Source organism: Hylobates moloch, unplaced genomic scaffold, assembly GCF_009828535.3.
Source record: "Hylobates moloch isolate HMO894 unplaced genomic scaffold, HMol_V3 SCAFFOLD_29, whole genome shotgun sequence".
Classification (NCBI taxonomy): domain Eukaryota; kingdom Metazoa; phylum Chordata; class Mammalia; order Primates; family Hylobatidae; genus Hylobates; species Hylobates moloch.
The window spans coordinates 1,629,925-1,646,143 of NW_026652304.1; the positions used below are offsets into that span (position 1 = coordinate 1,629,925).

General features: G+C 37.4%; 1 protein-coding gene across 4 annotated transcripts in view; it reads right to left on the reverse strand.

The window, feature by feature from the left end:
- The window catches only part of LOC116463211 (estrogen receptor), a 311,141-nt gene that overhangs the window by 105,395 nt on the left and 189,527 nt on the right, over positions 1-16,219 (reverse strand). The gene's annotated exons all lie outside the window — the stretch shown is intronic.

Here is a 16,219-nt window from a genome sequence, read left to right on the forward strand (position 1 = left end):
TGTTTGAGTAGAAGATGTTAAGGTGAAAGAAATTTAAATTACTTGCCTTGGGCCAAGTAGGAATTGGGGCACAGGCAGAATGAAAGTCACTAAATTTCTATTTCTTTGCTTCATCACTAAATCACACTCATTTTTTGTAGTATATAAAAGAAAGACTCAGAAAACCCCATATATAAATAAATCACTTGGAATAATGAGTCAGATGAAAAAAAAGGTGACATTATGATTACTTTGGGTAATAACCACCAAAATGTGTTCTTGTTTTTCTAATGGTGAACTAGGAGATTAAAGCTTTTTCCAATCATTACTGATAGTATTGTGGTTACCTAATAATAATAATGAGAAGGAGGAAGAAAGGAAGGAAGGAAGAAGGAAGGAGAAGAGGAAAAGGAAGAAGAGGAGGAGGAAGAAGAAGAAGAAGGAGGAGGAGAGGAGGAGGAGCAGGAGGAGGAGAAGGTTTGTTGGGTTAGAAGCAATCCTAATGTTTCTTGTACACAATTTACTTATGAATACAACAACCTGAAGAGGTAGGAACTGATATTCCCATTGTACCGATGAGAAGACAGATGCTCAGAGAGCTTATTTGTCTGTTGAAGCCAAAACCTGTGCCCTTGACCACAATGGACACTATATCTTCTGAGCTCCACTTAATTAGAGAGTTTGGATCAAGTGACTAAATAAATCACACACCACACACATTAAGATATGCCAGAATGACAGGGACATTAAATAAATCAAGTATCCATGAAGTTTGCTGCCTTCAAATCAGCCCCCTATTCTTTTGCGCTAAGATGTCCCATCATAGTCTATTTCCTTTCCTTCTCTCTTTGCCTTCAACCCTTCCTTCCCTCTTATCCATGGGAATGACTCTAGGAATCTCATTGAGTGTATGTGTGTGTGTGTTCTTTTCTTTTTCTCTCATGAATATTATACTTTTATTAGCCAGCTATACTTGTGTTGATAAAAAAGACAAAATGGAATTTTGTTTTCCTTTAACAATCAAGTATGAATGGTCTGCTTACAGGATGTTTCTTCTTGGCGTTCTTGGAGGTAACAAAAGCTCAGCATTAAACAAGTAGCTTATCATTTCTTACATGCTTAAGTGTCATCTTTCAGATAATTGTTATATCCAAATAGATAATGATCCACATAGGGAAACCAAAGCTAGAGACAGAACTCAGAGTCTATGGCCCCCTCTCTTACCATCATTTCATAATCAAAGCTCGTCAATTCTATCTTGAGGTAGCTATAATTTTCTCCTTTTTCATTGCCACTGTTAACACGCTAATTCAGCTCCTAACAGTCTCTTACCTTTTTGTCTGACTTCTTAACTCAGCATAATTATTTTAAGACTTATCCATGTGGTTGCATGTATGATGAACAGTTGATTCTTTCTATTCCTAAGTGGTATTCCATTGCAGGGATATATCCCATAGGTAAATACAATATATCCTTTCATTGGACATTTGGGTTGTTTCTAGTTTTTGGCTATTACAAATAAAGCTGCTAGGAGCAATTTACATACAAGTTTTTGTATGGATATGTGCTTTTATTTCTCTTGGTTAAATACGTAAGAGTAGGATATCTGTACATAGTATGCCAGGTGGATGTTTTAGCTTTTTAAGAAACTGTCAAACTGTTTTCAAAGTGGTTGTACCATTTACATTCTCACCAGCAAAATATGAAAGCACCAGTTGGTCTACATCCTCACCAGTGCTTGGTATGGTCAGTCTTTTTAAATTTTATACATTCTAATAGATGTACAGAGGTATCACACAGGAACTGTGGTTTTATGTGCATTTTCCTAACGATTAATAATGTTGCACATCTTTTCATGTGTTTTTTAACAGATCATTTTGCTATACTGTATTCAAATTAATCATGCATGTATCTGTAAATCCTGCTAGACCATATACTCACTGTAGGCACAAGATGCATGATTCCATCAAATTTTGCATTTTTAAAGTTTAAATTTATTGCACCTTCCACTACATCACTCAGCCATGCCAAGGCTCATGACAGTGTAGCCTGCCTCCGAGCAGGTGTCTTTCCATTGAAAAGAGTGGATTCCACTCATGTAAAGAAGGACTTGGCATCGGGAAAAATGAGAAAGTGGGTGGCTTTGTTTATAAGGATAAGTAAAAGATGAAAAAGCAATGATTTGATTTCAGATCCCCAGGGGGTGGGGGAAGGGAGGGAACAGGTATCTCTACAGTGTGCAGTGATTTACCTATGGGATGTACCGGGTCAAAAAGAACTAGCCTTGCTCTCAAGGAAACATCTCCTGATGCAGCAGTAAATGCTCCTCTTTCTCAGTACCCACGATCTCATAGGATAAGCCAAACCGGTTTTGGTTTAAGTGATCAGTACTTAAAATGAAAGCCCTCTGGTTTCATTTCTTAATTTCATAATTCTTTAAGATTTCACCTCAATCTTTTAGGTGAAGTCTCATAATAGTAATGTAAACTTAACACTGTAAATTAAACTTACTTGCAGAAATGTTAAGATTCAAAAGGGAGGCTTTTTCTCTCTTCTCATGACATTTGCTATATGTAATATTGCCACCCATGATGAAACCTACCCCAGATTATCTAACACCCTAAATAAACCTCAAAAAGAATCACGCAGGATGAGCTCTGGGCGTGTCTCATGAATTAGAACTGCAGTTGACCATGTAACCGATCAATATGGAAAACCCAAGGCCCCTTTCTGATGGGAACTTTACATGTTAAATCGAATTATAATTTTTAATTCCCACTTTACAGTTCCAGTATTATTTAGGTCTGACAGTTTTAGTGGCCTTTTGGAAGCCAAAGAAGCTCCCCATAAGCACTTGCGCCATGTAAGTATGGTGATCAAGGCATCCGTCTGAAGTATGTCTGTTGGTAATAGTTTTCAGTCGGAGGCCAGCAGGATTGCTTGATCCTTCTGTGGAAATGTTGTAGACCTCTCAAAAAGAGTCTATTTAATTATCTTTCCCAGCTGTGCATATTGCCTGCAGACAAGGGTTATTACATCTGTTGCACAGTGTGCTCTGCAAGTTCCTGGGTCAGAGTTGGGAGACAGTGTGCAGGAAAGGTTATCAATTAACCTTCTCAATGAATGTGAAGACTATGAAAGATTATTAGATGGAGTGTCTCTTTTCTTCCAATAGACTGGTCTCGACTTTACCACACAGCATCTAACTACCTTTTCAGCGTGGAATAAATATCCATGAGACACCTTCAGTTCATAGCCAATGGAGAAAAATAATGTAATAAATCGCATGCAAAATTATATTGGGCCAACTATGGATAGACATCAAGTTTCAAGACCTTGGTTTATTTTCCTGATAAACAGGAAGAATGTTCTAATATGCAATTCCAAATGAACCTGCTATAATAACTTAGAGGCATTCAAAAAGTAAATCCCATTCTCTCTTGAACACTGAAGTGTCACCAATAATAAGGTGGGAGCTTAGCAGCTGCTACGGGACATAAGGAGAGGTATCAGTGATAGATATTCTCGCAGGTGGCAAGTGAGAGGTGATTCATCTCCCCATCACTTGAGGACCTCCATCTCAATGACATGGGGGCCGTGGGCCTGTGGCCTTCACACAGGAGGGACAGAATGCATATCGAAAAAGTAGTAACAATAGTTTGATAAGACTAGGTGAAATCAGTTGCTCAGAAATCTCATTTAATAAAATAAAAATTTTGTAAAAGCAAACTCAGGTTTTAATCCCTAGTCTATATTCACAAGTCCCAGTAATAGCGAATCCAGCGATGATATATTGAAAACAGAGAGAAATGCCTTAAAATCCTCACTCCTCACCCCCTGTATAGGCAGTAATCTAGCTAATAAAATTGAGGGGAGTCTCTTTCATGGCACAATTCACCCCTCCATCATAAACCAGCTCACTACTTCCAGCTTCATCACCAAGCACAGACATCCCTGCCTTCTGCCTTCCATTATACAGTAACAGTTTTTCCTCCAAGATATGTTAACTTTGTTTTGACTGTGAAAGAAGCTCATGGCATGTCCACCTCCCTGCCCCAGGCCTCACGCGATCCCGAGCCCTCTCTCCACTCTGCTCTGCTAGGGACTTCTTACAAATTGCCTAATTTGCATTGGTACACAAAGAGATTCTTGAAGCCTCACCCTCCTTTACTGGGTGTGGCAAGGCTCTTAGAAATGATGTTGAAAAGTGTGCAGAGATCTCCAAGCAAAATGACTAATATAATCTAAATCCTTGTAAAGTTCCACACTACCTTGGAGTAAAAGATAAATCAGGGTGGCTTTTCAGTAGAGACATGAAAAAAAGTAAGCACTACAGTAATTATATTCCTGCTTCCATGGGATACAGTCTATGAAGATTCAAAGCAGAAACACTGCAAAAGAAAAAAGCAACATTTCCCTGGGAGTGCTATTTACAAAAAGCTAGGTGGTTGGTTCCCTCAGTAGATTCACTGGAAAAAAAAATATTGGTTTCCTGACCTTCAAAAGAGATAATCATTTTCTCAGTCATATGATGACCCCAGTGTTCTCCAAAATGTCAGTCATGAAATTGCCTGTTGCATTTTTTGCTGTATTGGCTTTTTACTCAATAGAAGAATGGTTGAATAATTCATCTCTTTCCCCTTCAATGCCAAAGACTCAGTGCAAGAGTACAGTATGGGAAAAAAATAAATCATGGAAGGAAGATTGTGGCACAATGATGGCTACAAGCTAAATAAAACTTTGGATTTCTGGGAGAAAGCTTATAGAATACATAGTATCAGAAGAACTAGACTCCTGTGTAAATACCAAGCAGCCTTCATGTCCTATATTTTGCAATTTATTCTCTAAAAAAGAGTAACTTATTGCCATACCATGGATCATGGGCCCTATCGTTCCTATAGTACAGTTGAAATGACCTTCCTTCTCTCCAGAAAAAAATGTTTGGACTCTCTTATATGCAGAGTCATTAAAGCTATGATTCCCATTCTGCAACACTTTAAGATATCTTCGATAACAGGACAAACATTTAAAAAAATTAAGAAAATGAGTTTAATCCATTTAAATGAAGAATGTCACAAACAACTCTTACCAAATATGTACTACTGTTAGAAAATAAAATAAATGCAACATCCATCACCAAAATAAATTGTAATGGAATAAATAATCACTTGTTTTGAAATATTGTGAGTCTCAATGCCAGAAGAACATGACCTTTCTCTTGAACCTGCCCTACATCACCATCACTGTGATGATTCTGGTTTTGCTCTGCTATAGTAAGGGGGTGTGAGCAGCTCCCGCCCTGACCCCCATCCCCTATCATACCACCTATCCAATGCTCTTATGCAGCTGCCATACTAAATAACCACCTTGCCAATATCAAGCTGACTCTTTCTTTCTTGAGGCTACAGTAGACTTCGTCCACAGGTCTGAGGACTAGCTATTTCCAAATCACATCCCAACATGGGACTTTTTGATTATCTGGAGGGCACACTCCCGCCCATCTCCCAACAGAATGAGGAGGGCAGAAGTAATGAAGACATGAGCTGAAAAGTCAAGAAGACCTGCCTTTCAATTCTTCTGTGGTCTACAGCCAACTAATTAATATCTCCGAAAGCATTTCCTGTCTGTAAAATGCAGATGGACTGACCTACCACCTAGGGTTACTGTAAAAATTAAGGGGTTAGCAGATGTCCCAGAAAGCCGTGGTAGCTACTCAATAAATATTAGTTCTATTCTCTACTTCATCCCAACAGGCTGCAATTTCTGCCCAATAGAAGAAAGCACTGCTTTTGCGAAACACCAAGAGAAATGTTTTGTTTTAAAATATTTTAGGTTTATAACTTCAAACTTAAAATGGGCAGTTTGTGCTTGCCCTCATTCATGATGTCATGTTGTATTTTCTGTTTATGTTTTTCTTTTCATTTATATATAAAAATAACCTAATAAAAAGGATAAAAAGGCTTCCTGGACCTCAAATAGCCCTAAAAAAACAACATTTTTCATGATTTAAAAGGAGAGGGAACAACAGCATGTGGATTATATTTTGCCTAAAATACATGTGCAAAGAAATGAGAAAAGAAAGCACGTTTGGGGTTTTATTACGCTCCAAGCATTTCAAGATGTTTAGCATGTCCAGAATGCAGCTGTCTTCATACACCCCCAATTAGAAATAGTTGATGGTTTTCTGCTGAACCCAGCAGCCCTCCACACTGTGTTTGCTGCTGTCTATTTGCCTTGGGATAGACAGAACAAAACTTGCCTTGTAGTGACTACTTGCCTTGGGAAACAAAGTGGTGTTCTTCGGGCAAACGCTACGCAGTAAAAACCAGTGGTAAGAAAAAAAAACTGAATTCATTTGAGAAAAAAATTGAAGGATTTAGTCCAGAAGTTTTACAATAAACAAAGGTACTGCTTCTTAAAACAAATGGTGTATGCCTCAAATAAATACCCCATATTAAGATGACCGTTTCTTGAAAGAAGTATGAATGATGAAAGTCATGATATCTATGTAAATCTGCAAACTTGCCAATTTTGACTATGCAATCTGATAACAGCACCGTGTATTACTTTATATAATGTAATGAAGACATTTCTGACGTTACCCATGCCTTCAGAACAATGCAACAGAACTTACATCTTACTCTGAGATTTTTTTTTTTTGCATATACAAATTCAAAGGTGATGTTTCTGTAGTATATCCCAACTAAAAGCCAACAAGATTGTTTGTGATAATGCTACTTCTTCCTCATTTTTATCTAAATGGAGGATAAAAACCAATAGAAGGCCTGCAGTATTTCCTAGACCTGTCTATTGTAATGCATACATGAGGTATAAACTACACGGCGAAGAAAGTCTCTCCTTTGCCAAGACCTTAAGTACAATGAGTGGCTAACTCATTGTAGACCAATCATTAAGAAAAGAAACCTAAAGACAAAACTGGTTTCAAGTCTGCTCAACTGTTGCTTGGTTTTCAACTCCAACTCAAGTAACCACACTCCTTATAATGCTCCTTTGAAAAATTATTGGTCTTAACCACAAAACTGCATTCTAACTCTACTTCAAAAATTCTCTAGCAGCTTTTCCCTGCTCTGGACATCAGCTCATGTGCACAGTTTAGTCATCCTGTGTGTTTGTGTATGTAATATATTGTAGTTACATTCTACTCACCCACTAGCATTTGATTATTTTTACACATCAACATATAGGACATAAAAGCAGTGTATGAACTTCTTCTCTATTTAGAAAGAAAAATGAAGCTTATAAAGCCCCTCAAGAAATTCAGGTTTAGAATTATAGATTGTAGCTTATGTAAAATAACTATAATACAAAGAGAGAAATTATTCTTTACTTTAAATATAAATTCTATGAAATATTTCCCATAACCTTTATTCATCAGTTTAGTTTACCACATACCTTTTAATGGCTAAATATGTATATTTTTTTCAAAAGCTGGATATATCTTAATTCTGATCATGATATATACAAACTTTTAAAATACTGGATATATTCCTTTAAAAATTTATGGCCTCACTTTTTGTAGGAAGTTGATATAAGAAAATGTCATTTGTATCTTTGGCAAAGGGGAGTATAAGATATTAAGCAGTATCCCTCCTGTAAGCATTCATTTCTTTGGCAAATTTCTCTCCAAATTTGGTAACAAGAAAAGGTTTTCCTCTCCTAAATAATTTATGCTCCTATTTGTTACCTAATAAGAATGAGGAAACTACTTACAAACTTCACGCAGCCCCACCATCAGGAAGCACAGGTGTTAATAAAATGTTCAAAAGCAATAACAATTTTACTTGTTTCATGGGAAAATGATTGCCTCACTCCTACTTGTTTCTGGATCTCACACTTGGCTGTATTATTGAATTACTAGGTACCTCATAGGAGACTTTGCAAAGTAGACAGATAAATAAATCATTAAAATTTGTATATTTGTTTTCACACACACACACATAATTACCCTTTTTTTCCCCTCCATTTAACAACAAGTAAGTTGTTTGATGACAGGTGAGGAAGTAGTTTGTCAGGAGAAAAGAATTAATCTCACAGCTCTATCTGACTCCAGAAAGAAAAATAAGTCAACACTTTCAGATTTGAGGATGAGACTTGGGGATCACAAAAAAAAAAAAAAAATGTCCCTTAGAGAAAACAAAGCAGATGGCAATCCTACCTTGTTACCAGCCCCATCTGTATTACACTCAGAGCCTTGGTTTATGAAGAGATGGTTGTCATGACAATAAGCATTTGAGAAGAGTTCGGGAGAAGCTGATGGATTTAAGAGTATCTTCTAGCTTCCCAATTTTCCAAACACACACAAAAAAACCCATCCCCACCCTTATCCCCAAATAAACAATTCTATTACTTCTCATATTTGCTACAATTATGCTATGTAGATATTATGAAATTTTGTACTCTCTCTTATCAAAATCTCCTGGGAGTGACAGAACAGATCCTTACTCTGATACAGCACAGCTTGAAGGTAAACTAGTCTTTTATTTTTGTTCAGCAAAGGCAGTTGTATTAACCACAGCTTCTTTTTTTTTTTTTCTTTTCCTTACACGCTCAGAAAGAAATCAATTTCAGCTTAAATGAGAAAGGGGAAAAAGGTAAAAGAAATTATTTTTCAGTTTCTGAGAGTAGATTGCAAACTAAAGAAGGGAAAAAATTAATAAACTATGAAGTAAAGTACTTAAGACTGCCCTTTTAAGTGCTTGTCAAATGGACAGGAAGGACAGCCACTGTGGAGTGATTCCGAGTTACCTGACAAAGAGCACAGACTGGCTGCATCCGAAAAGTCAACAAGCACTTGTACCTTGGAACATACATTCTTTCCATCAACCTAGAAGCAGACCTACGAGCATTTCAAATACTATTGTCATCAGTCTGCATTTTCCAGATAACTGTATGCTCCTGGTAAACACTACAAATCTCATCAAAACAAAGACTAAGAGGGAAGTGGACAGTCTCTTTTTTAGAGCAAGTCTCCAAACCACATTGACAAGGATAGCTTCCTCCCATTCTCCCATCACCACCCAGCTCAAGACCCTCCATGAAGCCAAAATTGATGACAACACTGTTGTTTTAGTGAGATATTCCTCACACACACACACACACACACACACGCACACACACACACACGATTTAAAATCTAGAGGAACACCTGTTGTTGCCAAGAACCCAGGGACTTATAGCTCTGGAATGGATTGAGAGCAAAAAAAAAGAGCCTTATATTCCCATTTTCTACTTAAGTTCAGAATGTCGAAATGGGAGTTTTACAAGGTAAAATTGCCAGAAATGCTGAGTATCAAATCATATGACAATGCTTCAACTGGGAGGCCAGAGAAAAGCCCCATGGCTCCATATACAGAAGGAGTGGGCCCAGCCAGTCAGGAGCCCTTTGGGGTCCAAGGGTCTCAAAGCACATGGGGGGTTAATTTAGAAAAGACTTCTCCCTTCCTTCCAGTCTTTCTATGGTTCCCTATCTCCCACATTCATTCCATTATCCTACACAAATTTCAGCAGGAAAGAGAGAGAGCAACCAACCAAAGAAAGGAGAAAAATTTATTTCAGCCTCTTCCACCCCACCTTTGAAGTCAGTAATCACTGAACTTGTATATGCCATTCTAGAGAAAGGCCAAAAGGAGATTGGAAGCCAGAACTATTTTTCTTTAACCCATGGTGGATTCTTTTATAAGCACAGTAGATCTTGCCAGGTCATTAAATAACCACTCTAAAAATAAAGTGGGTAGCTAGGTACTACAGTTGGGATGTGGTTTGTCCCCACCAAAACTCATGCCGAAATTTAATTGTGTGTTACGATGTAACAGTGCACAGAATTGAGGCCTTTAAGAAGTGATTAGGATGTTAAGATGTATTCATGTCTTTCTCGTGAGAATAAATTAGTTCTCCAGGGAATGGATTAGTCTCATAGTTACAAAGTGAGTTAGCCTCTTTTGTCCCCTCTCTTTCTCTTTGCATGTGCCCATTTCTCCTTCCAATTCTCTGCTGTGTTATGACACAGCATGAGGCCGTCATTAAAAGATGGCCAGATGTGGCTGTCTGATCTTGAACTTCTCAGCCTCTAGGATTGTGAGTCAAATAAATCTTTATAATTTATACATTACCCAGTCTCAGGTATTCTATTATAGGAACAGAAAATAGACTAAGACACCAGGCCACCCTATAAGAGAAACTCTCTAGATGCTAATTACTTTGAAAGTAAAAAATATCCCATTTCTTGCTAGCTCAACATAGCCTCTGGCTTGATACTGGGTCTCATCAACAATGTTGGCTCCCTAAGGATTACAACAAGAACTACAGCACTATTTCCTAATAAAGATAAAAAGTAACCATATTAGTTTCCTTGGGTTGCCATAATCAAGCACTACAAAATGGTTGGCTTAAATCTGCCTTACATTTAGTAGTAAAAATGTATTCAGTCTTCAAGATTGCAAAGCCTCTTGTCCTAAGTATTTTAGGTCACAAATGAGAATAGTTTGGATTGGGGTTACTAAAAAAGACCAAAAAACAAAACAAAACCATAAACCCCTTCCACATACAAAACAATGGCACATATACCAAATTAAAGCAAAGTTTACAAATATTTAGCAAGGCAGAGAAGGAGGGATCTTTTCTTAGATACAAGGACATGCAGGTGTCGTCACTGAAATGACATAGACTGTTGTTATTCCATCTCATGATGACAAGACTAGAGATTGTCCTAGAAGAGAACTGATTTATCTCAGGAAATCGTTACCTGGGCTCTAATTTGCTCAGGGAATGCTGGAATTTAAAAAAGGCAGAATCACTCCTTTCCAGGAAAACCTAATTAGATATCATATTTATATAAAGAGAAAAGTATCTGTTGACTACCTTCTTAGAGTTCCAAGTGTCTCAATAGGACTGTTAAGTTTTTCCATGTAGAATGGATATCATTATCATGAGGATGCAATGTGTGATAGAAGGGATAATGGGCTTTGTTAGGTGCAGCTTTGCCACTTATGAGTCAGGTGATTTGGGGTGAATTATTTAATTTCTGGTGCCTAGCAGAGTGTCTTCTCTTAGTGTATGCTCTATGGATATTTTTTGAATGAATGAATGAATTGTTCTGGGTTGCAATTTCTTCATCTGCAAAATGAGAATGGTAACACTATCCCTGTAGCATGTTATGGTGAAAACTAGAAAGAATATATAAAAAGAATCTATCACATTCCCTGGAAAATATGGGTGGTCAACAAATAAATGGTACCTATCATTGTATGACTTCCTTTTTCATTATAAAAAGTACCAAATATTAGGCAGATAGCAAATTCTGTACTTACCACCTAACCATGAGCTTCACATATAAAATTTATAGGTTGAAACACACACATAAGAGAGTTCTTAAATATTTTTATTCCATTTGGAAGTCTGGTATAGTCTACAGATGACTTCTCAGATTAAGGTTTTAAGTGCATAAAACAAAATATTTTAAAAAATCACAAAATGAAACAAGTTATACTGAAATCCAGTTCTTAAAAATGCCTGGGTATTTATGAACCCCAGAGTAAGAGCCCCTGATAGGGTAAGGATCAAAGTCAATGACTTCCCAGATGATCAAAGGCTGCTGGAAGACTGTCTCATTACATCTTTTCAGAGGACTGTAGGAAACATTTTGATTCATTACATATTTTATCTCGAATCCAAAACACAACAGACTAAATAAGAATTTCATGCATCCTACGTTGCAAACAAGAGATCTCTTTCTTCATCTCCTGCTTTTCTTGTAATGCTCTCATAAAATGATTGAAGAGCTAAGAAAGTATTATTAACTATTGGAAATGCTTGTTATATATAAGACAAACAGATTTTTAAAAAGGTTTTAGTACAGATCCAGTAAAACAACTGCTATTTAAGAGCAGGTACAAGAGTTGGCCTTAATGACTCACTTTCAGTGATGACTCACTTCATAAACTATTAAAGGAAGTCATTAATATCCTTAACTAACTAAAGAAAGTCTGTGAAAATGCATCAAGATTTGAAGATTAAATGTAAATGCAAGCCTTAAAATAGATTAATTCTTTAATAAATTATAAAATGATTTTGAGATATCAAAATCATTTTATTTACTTTGAAGTGATAGCAAAATCTGTTAATATGAAGCTATACAAGAAATAAACAGGTAAAACCTCCAAAATACATGTTTCTTGCCTTTCAAATCTCTTGTAAAGATTTGCCTGAGGTATGAAGCTTTCTCTGGAGCCTGAACAGACATGGCCAGCTGAGGACTGGCCAGGAGAACCAGGACAGCCACTCAGACATTGACACTGATACAACCATTACGAGGGTGTTTGGAACAGATGATGTAACTCTGTTGGACTGTCCACTCAGCCCATTTTGTACAACTTCTGTGGGTTCTGTCCATGACATCTTAGATACCAATAAAAGTCCAAATTTAGGACTAGGAATACATGGCAAAAACCAAATCATTCCAATGGCATGTAGCTACATGAAAGGATGCTGTGTTGGACAGTCAATGGAGGGGAAGGATACCTAAACTTTGGAATGTAAGTTAAGAGGAAGAAAACAGATCCTAAACATAAATACTTGAAGGCTCACCAAACATATGAGAATTAACTCCAGTTGTTTAAGAAAACAACTGATATAGTGATATAGTCTCTATCTGGGGTCTGCAAGATCATGTAGGTTTAATAACGTGCTTTCAGAAAAATGTAATTGGTTGAGTGAAAAAGGTTTCTGATCCTCTTCCTTAACCTTTCCCCAGTTCTAGAAGATACTCCTCCTCCTCCAGTGCATGACTTCCTGAGTCATCTGTGTGCTGGACTCACTAGAAAGGAGGATGCATTTGCCCTCATCTTTGCTTTTCCCAAAGAACCCAGCACAGTGCTTTTCACAAAACTGATATTCAAAAAGGATTCTGAGTGAATGTTTGTGAGAAGCTAAAAAAGAACAGAAAAAAAAGAAATAATGCTGATTTTATTGGCAATTATAATATCCTCTTGGTATGGGCAGCTAGACTAGGCCTCATTATATTTGAGGCTATGTGTAAATTGCACAGTTACATGTAAATTTTACATAACCATTGAAGACACCCCCCACTCCCACCCCAATGGGGATGCTTCAGAGAAATAACAAAGGTAAAGATAAAAATTTAAGAACAGTCCTAGCTACACAGAAAATCTAAAGCCATAACATATGAGAGCAAATAATTTTCTTAATAAGCCCAAGGAAAATATTTAATTTGTTAAGTGGGATATGAAACCAACGAGGTAATGTGAAATTTTAAAACAGAGATAATAAGTAACATGAAAGATTAACCAAAAGCTAACGTACAGAGGAACAAAATGCCAAGAAGTAGCAAGAAGAGCTGGGGTTTCCCTCATCACTTCTGAAAGCTTTGGGGACACCTCTAAGTGCTCGTTCCCTCCCCGTGGCTTTCCTGGGCTTGCTTTCGAATCTTTTCAGGATGGTAGCATCTTTAAAGATTTTCCATTCTCCATTACTGCTTTTCTTTTATTTCTGTTTTTTTTCTCTTCTGCCACTCCATCCAGTGGAGTTTTAGCAAAGTGAACATGATTTAAAGTTTGAACTCTATCAAAAATTTCAGATAACTTTTTCCCTGTTAAAAACACAGTCAATGTCAAGAAAGAGGCGAAAGTGGAACCATGGTTTGCTGAAAAATTACTTAGGTTCTTGGATCTATCTGTCTCCAGCAATCATAGCTTTTCTGCACATTGCTTCTCAGGGCTTATTTTTCTCCCGATGTATCCATATTAGCAGTCATAATGTGTTATACCTGTCCATTGGAAGTACCTACAGCTATAATATTATCCTACGAGATAGTTTGTATCTTCTGACTAATTTTGCAACACTGGGGCTATGATTACAATTAAACGTTTATCAGAGTGTAAAAAGCATTCCAAGTTTCCTAACATTGCCACAAAAAGATTACAAGGGTTGGGGTTTATAGTGACCTAATGTCTCAATTTCCATTTCTTGAAGGATCTACCACAGGATCTTTCACTTATTTAGTAGTTGATTAGTAAATTCAGTGTTGATTGAATGGATTTAAAAATAAATAATTACATTTTTGGAAAATTCAGAAGCCAGACATATGCCAATACTGACTTCCTACAAAGACTGATCAGATCCACCCCCATTAACTAGATTTTCACAAATCATCCAAAGCAATAAACAGTAAGATGCTCTTCACATTGTTTTGGTTTTGTGTTGCTTTGCTTTTTCTTTGTTTTTGTTTTGGCCAGGACTAGGAAGTCCACTTACATAAGGAGAGACGGTACCTGCTTTTTGATTCTTATTGCCCCATTTTACTAGCTGGGATGAAGTAGTAGAATAACACCATTGGATGGTCTGGAACATGTTTGTCACTCAAATCGTCTTTGTCCTTAATAGATAGTGGATGGTCTCCTACTTGTTTGAAATTACCCAAAAAATGGGATTCCCTGTACTTTATTCCAAGCATGGCACTTATGGATTTGCTCAGTTAAATCAATATGTCAATAATGATTTCATTCTTCAAATAGTTACTGAAGACCTATTACATTCAATTTACTGTGTTAAGGATTGAAATTAGCATACTTTTACTTCTATTTTGTATATTGAGATGGATGAACTTCAAAGTTCTACGTTTACCCTCTATATGCATGCTTATCACTGTCTATTGCTAGAAAGGGAATGATATCTCAAGAGGCATATAACATGGTCTCATATTACTGGTATCAAAATAAGGCACTGCAAGTCTTGGTACCCAATCCAGAGGTACCATTTGCAAGCTAACAAGAGCCCAGAGGACAGGAGAATTGGTAATGAATCAGTGGGCAGTCCACTAAGGCAGAGGGGCTTTGGCACAGCCCAACAGACAGACAGAAATGAAGCTCTCAGGGCTCAAGAGGAGCCATATTCCAGGCAGAAGAAGGATCATGGAAACCACACAAGCAAGGACTAACAGTCAGGAATGAATAGAACATATAGAGAGGACAGTGGGAGGCCCCCCTGGCTAAAGCAGAGAGTGTATTGAGAGAAGGAAACCTTTGTCTCAATGGATCGTAGGCAAACTGAGAAGGACTGTAACACTTTGCTGAGAAGTTTGAATGTGATTCCTTGGTGACCACAGCAGGAGGTCCTGAAGTCCCTGTCCTTCAGAGGCAAACAAGGAGGCTGTTCCACACAGACTATCAGGGAAAAAATGCACTGTTTATCAAAAGATATGAATGTTCTTGACAGGCAAAGCCCTCCTCAAATGAAATGGCAGTGCAGGGAGATGATATTCAGTGTGATGTAGCTGAGAGTACTTAAGAGTGTGGCCTGAACCCAGCAGGGCCTTGGGTGAGATCTCAGCTCAGCTACTTCACAGTGGAGACACCTTGAGAAAGCTATGTAATTTCTCCAGGCCTTAGCTTCTTCAGCTGAAAATGGAGCTTAATTAAAAAAGAGAGCACTTTCCTCATAGCGTTATCATGAAGAGGAAAGAAATCTGTAAGTGTAAAGTGCTAGAACAGTGTCTGGTGCCTGGTCATTACTCATTAAGTGTTAGCTCATTAGCAGTTGTTGTACTCATTGTGATTCAAGGTGATTCAATTCAGCTGATATAAATGTATTTTTAGGGCACCCACCTTGCTCTAAAATTCTTACCATTCATGTGGAATAAATAAAATCAAGTAACAATAATAATGATAATTCAAATGATTTGTATCTTCAAAAAAGTCTAATTAGAAAATAGAAATTAAGGACACAACGTAGTTAGAATTTCAATGTTGAACTTAAAAATACATTTTTCAAATATCTGATGTATATCTTAAGTCATAATTTTACTTGAAGCAGGACTTCCCATATATTTTTGCTATCCATTAGCTCATGTCCCTGGGAGAATTGTGTAGAATTTTGTGTCTCACACTTCCTGTCATATAAGTGCTCAATAAATCTTGGATGGATGGAAGGATGGATGGATGAATAGATGAATGGATGGAAGGATGGATGGATGAGTGGATGGACAGATAGACTGATGGGTCCTCGACAGATGGATGGAACGATGGATAGGAGAAGGAAGAAAGGCAAACAGGCAGGCAAGCATGTCAGATGTCACTTGTTGGCCTGGAACAAGAAGTCAAAAGCCCTTTTATGGACTCAGGAGTTTTGGATCCAGGGCCACTACCCCATGTTCCTAGGGGCTGCTTTTCATGCAGGTTGTCAGCTTCCACAGGTAGCAAGGGGACCC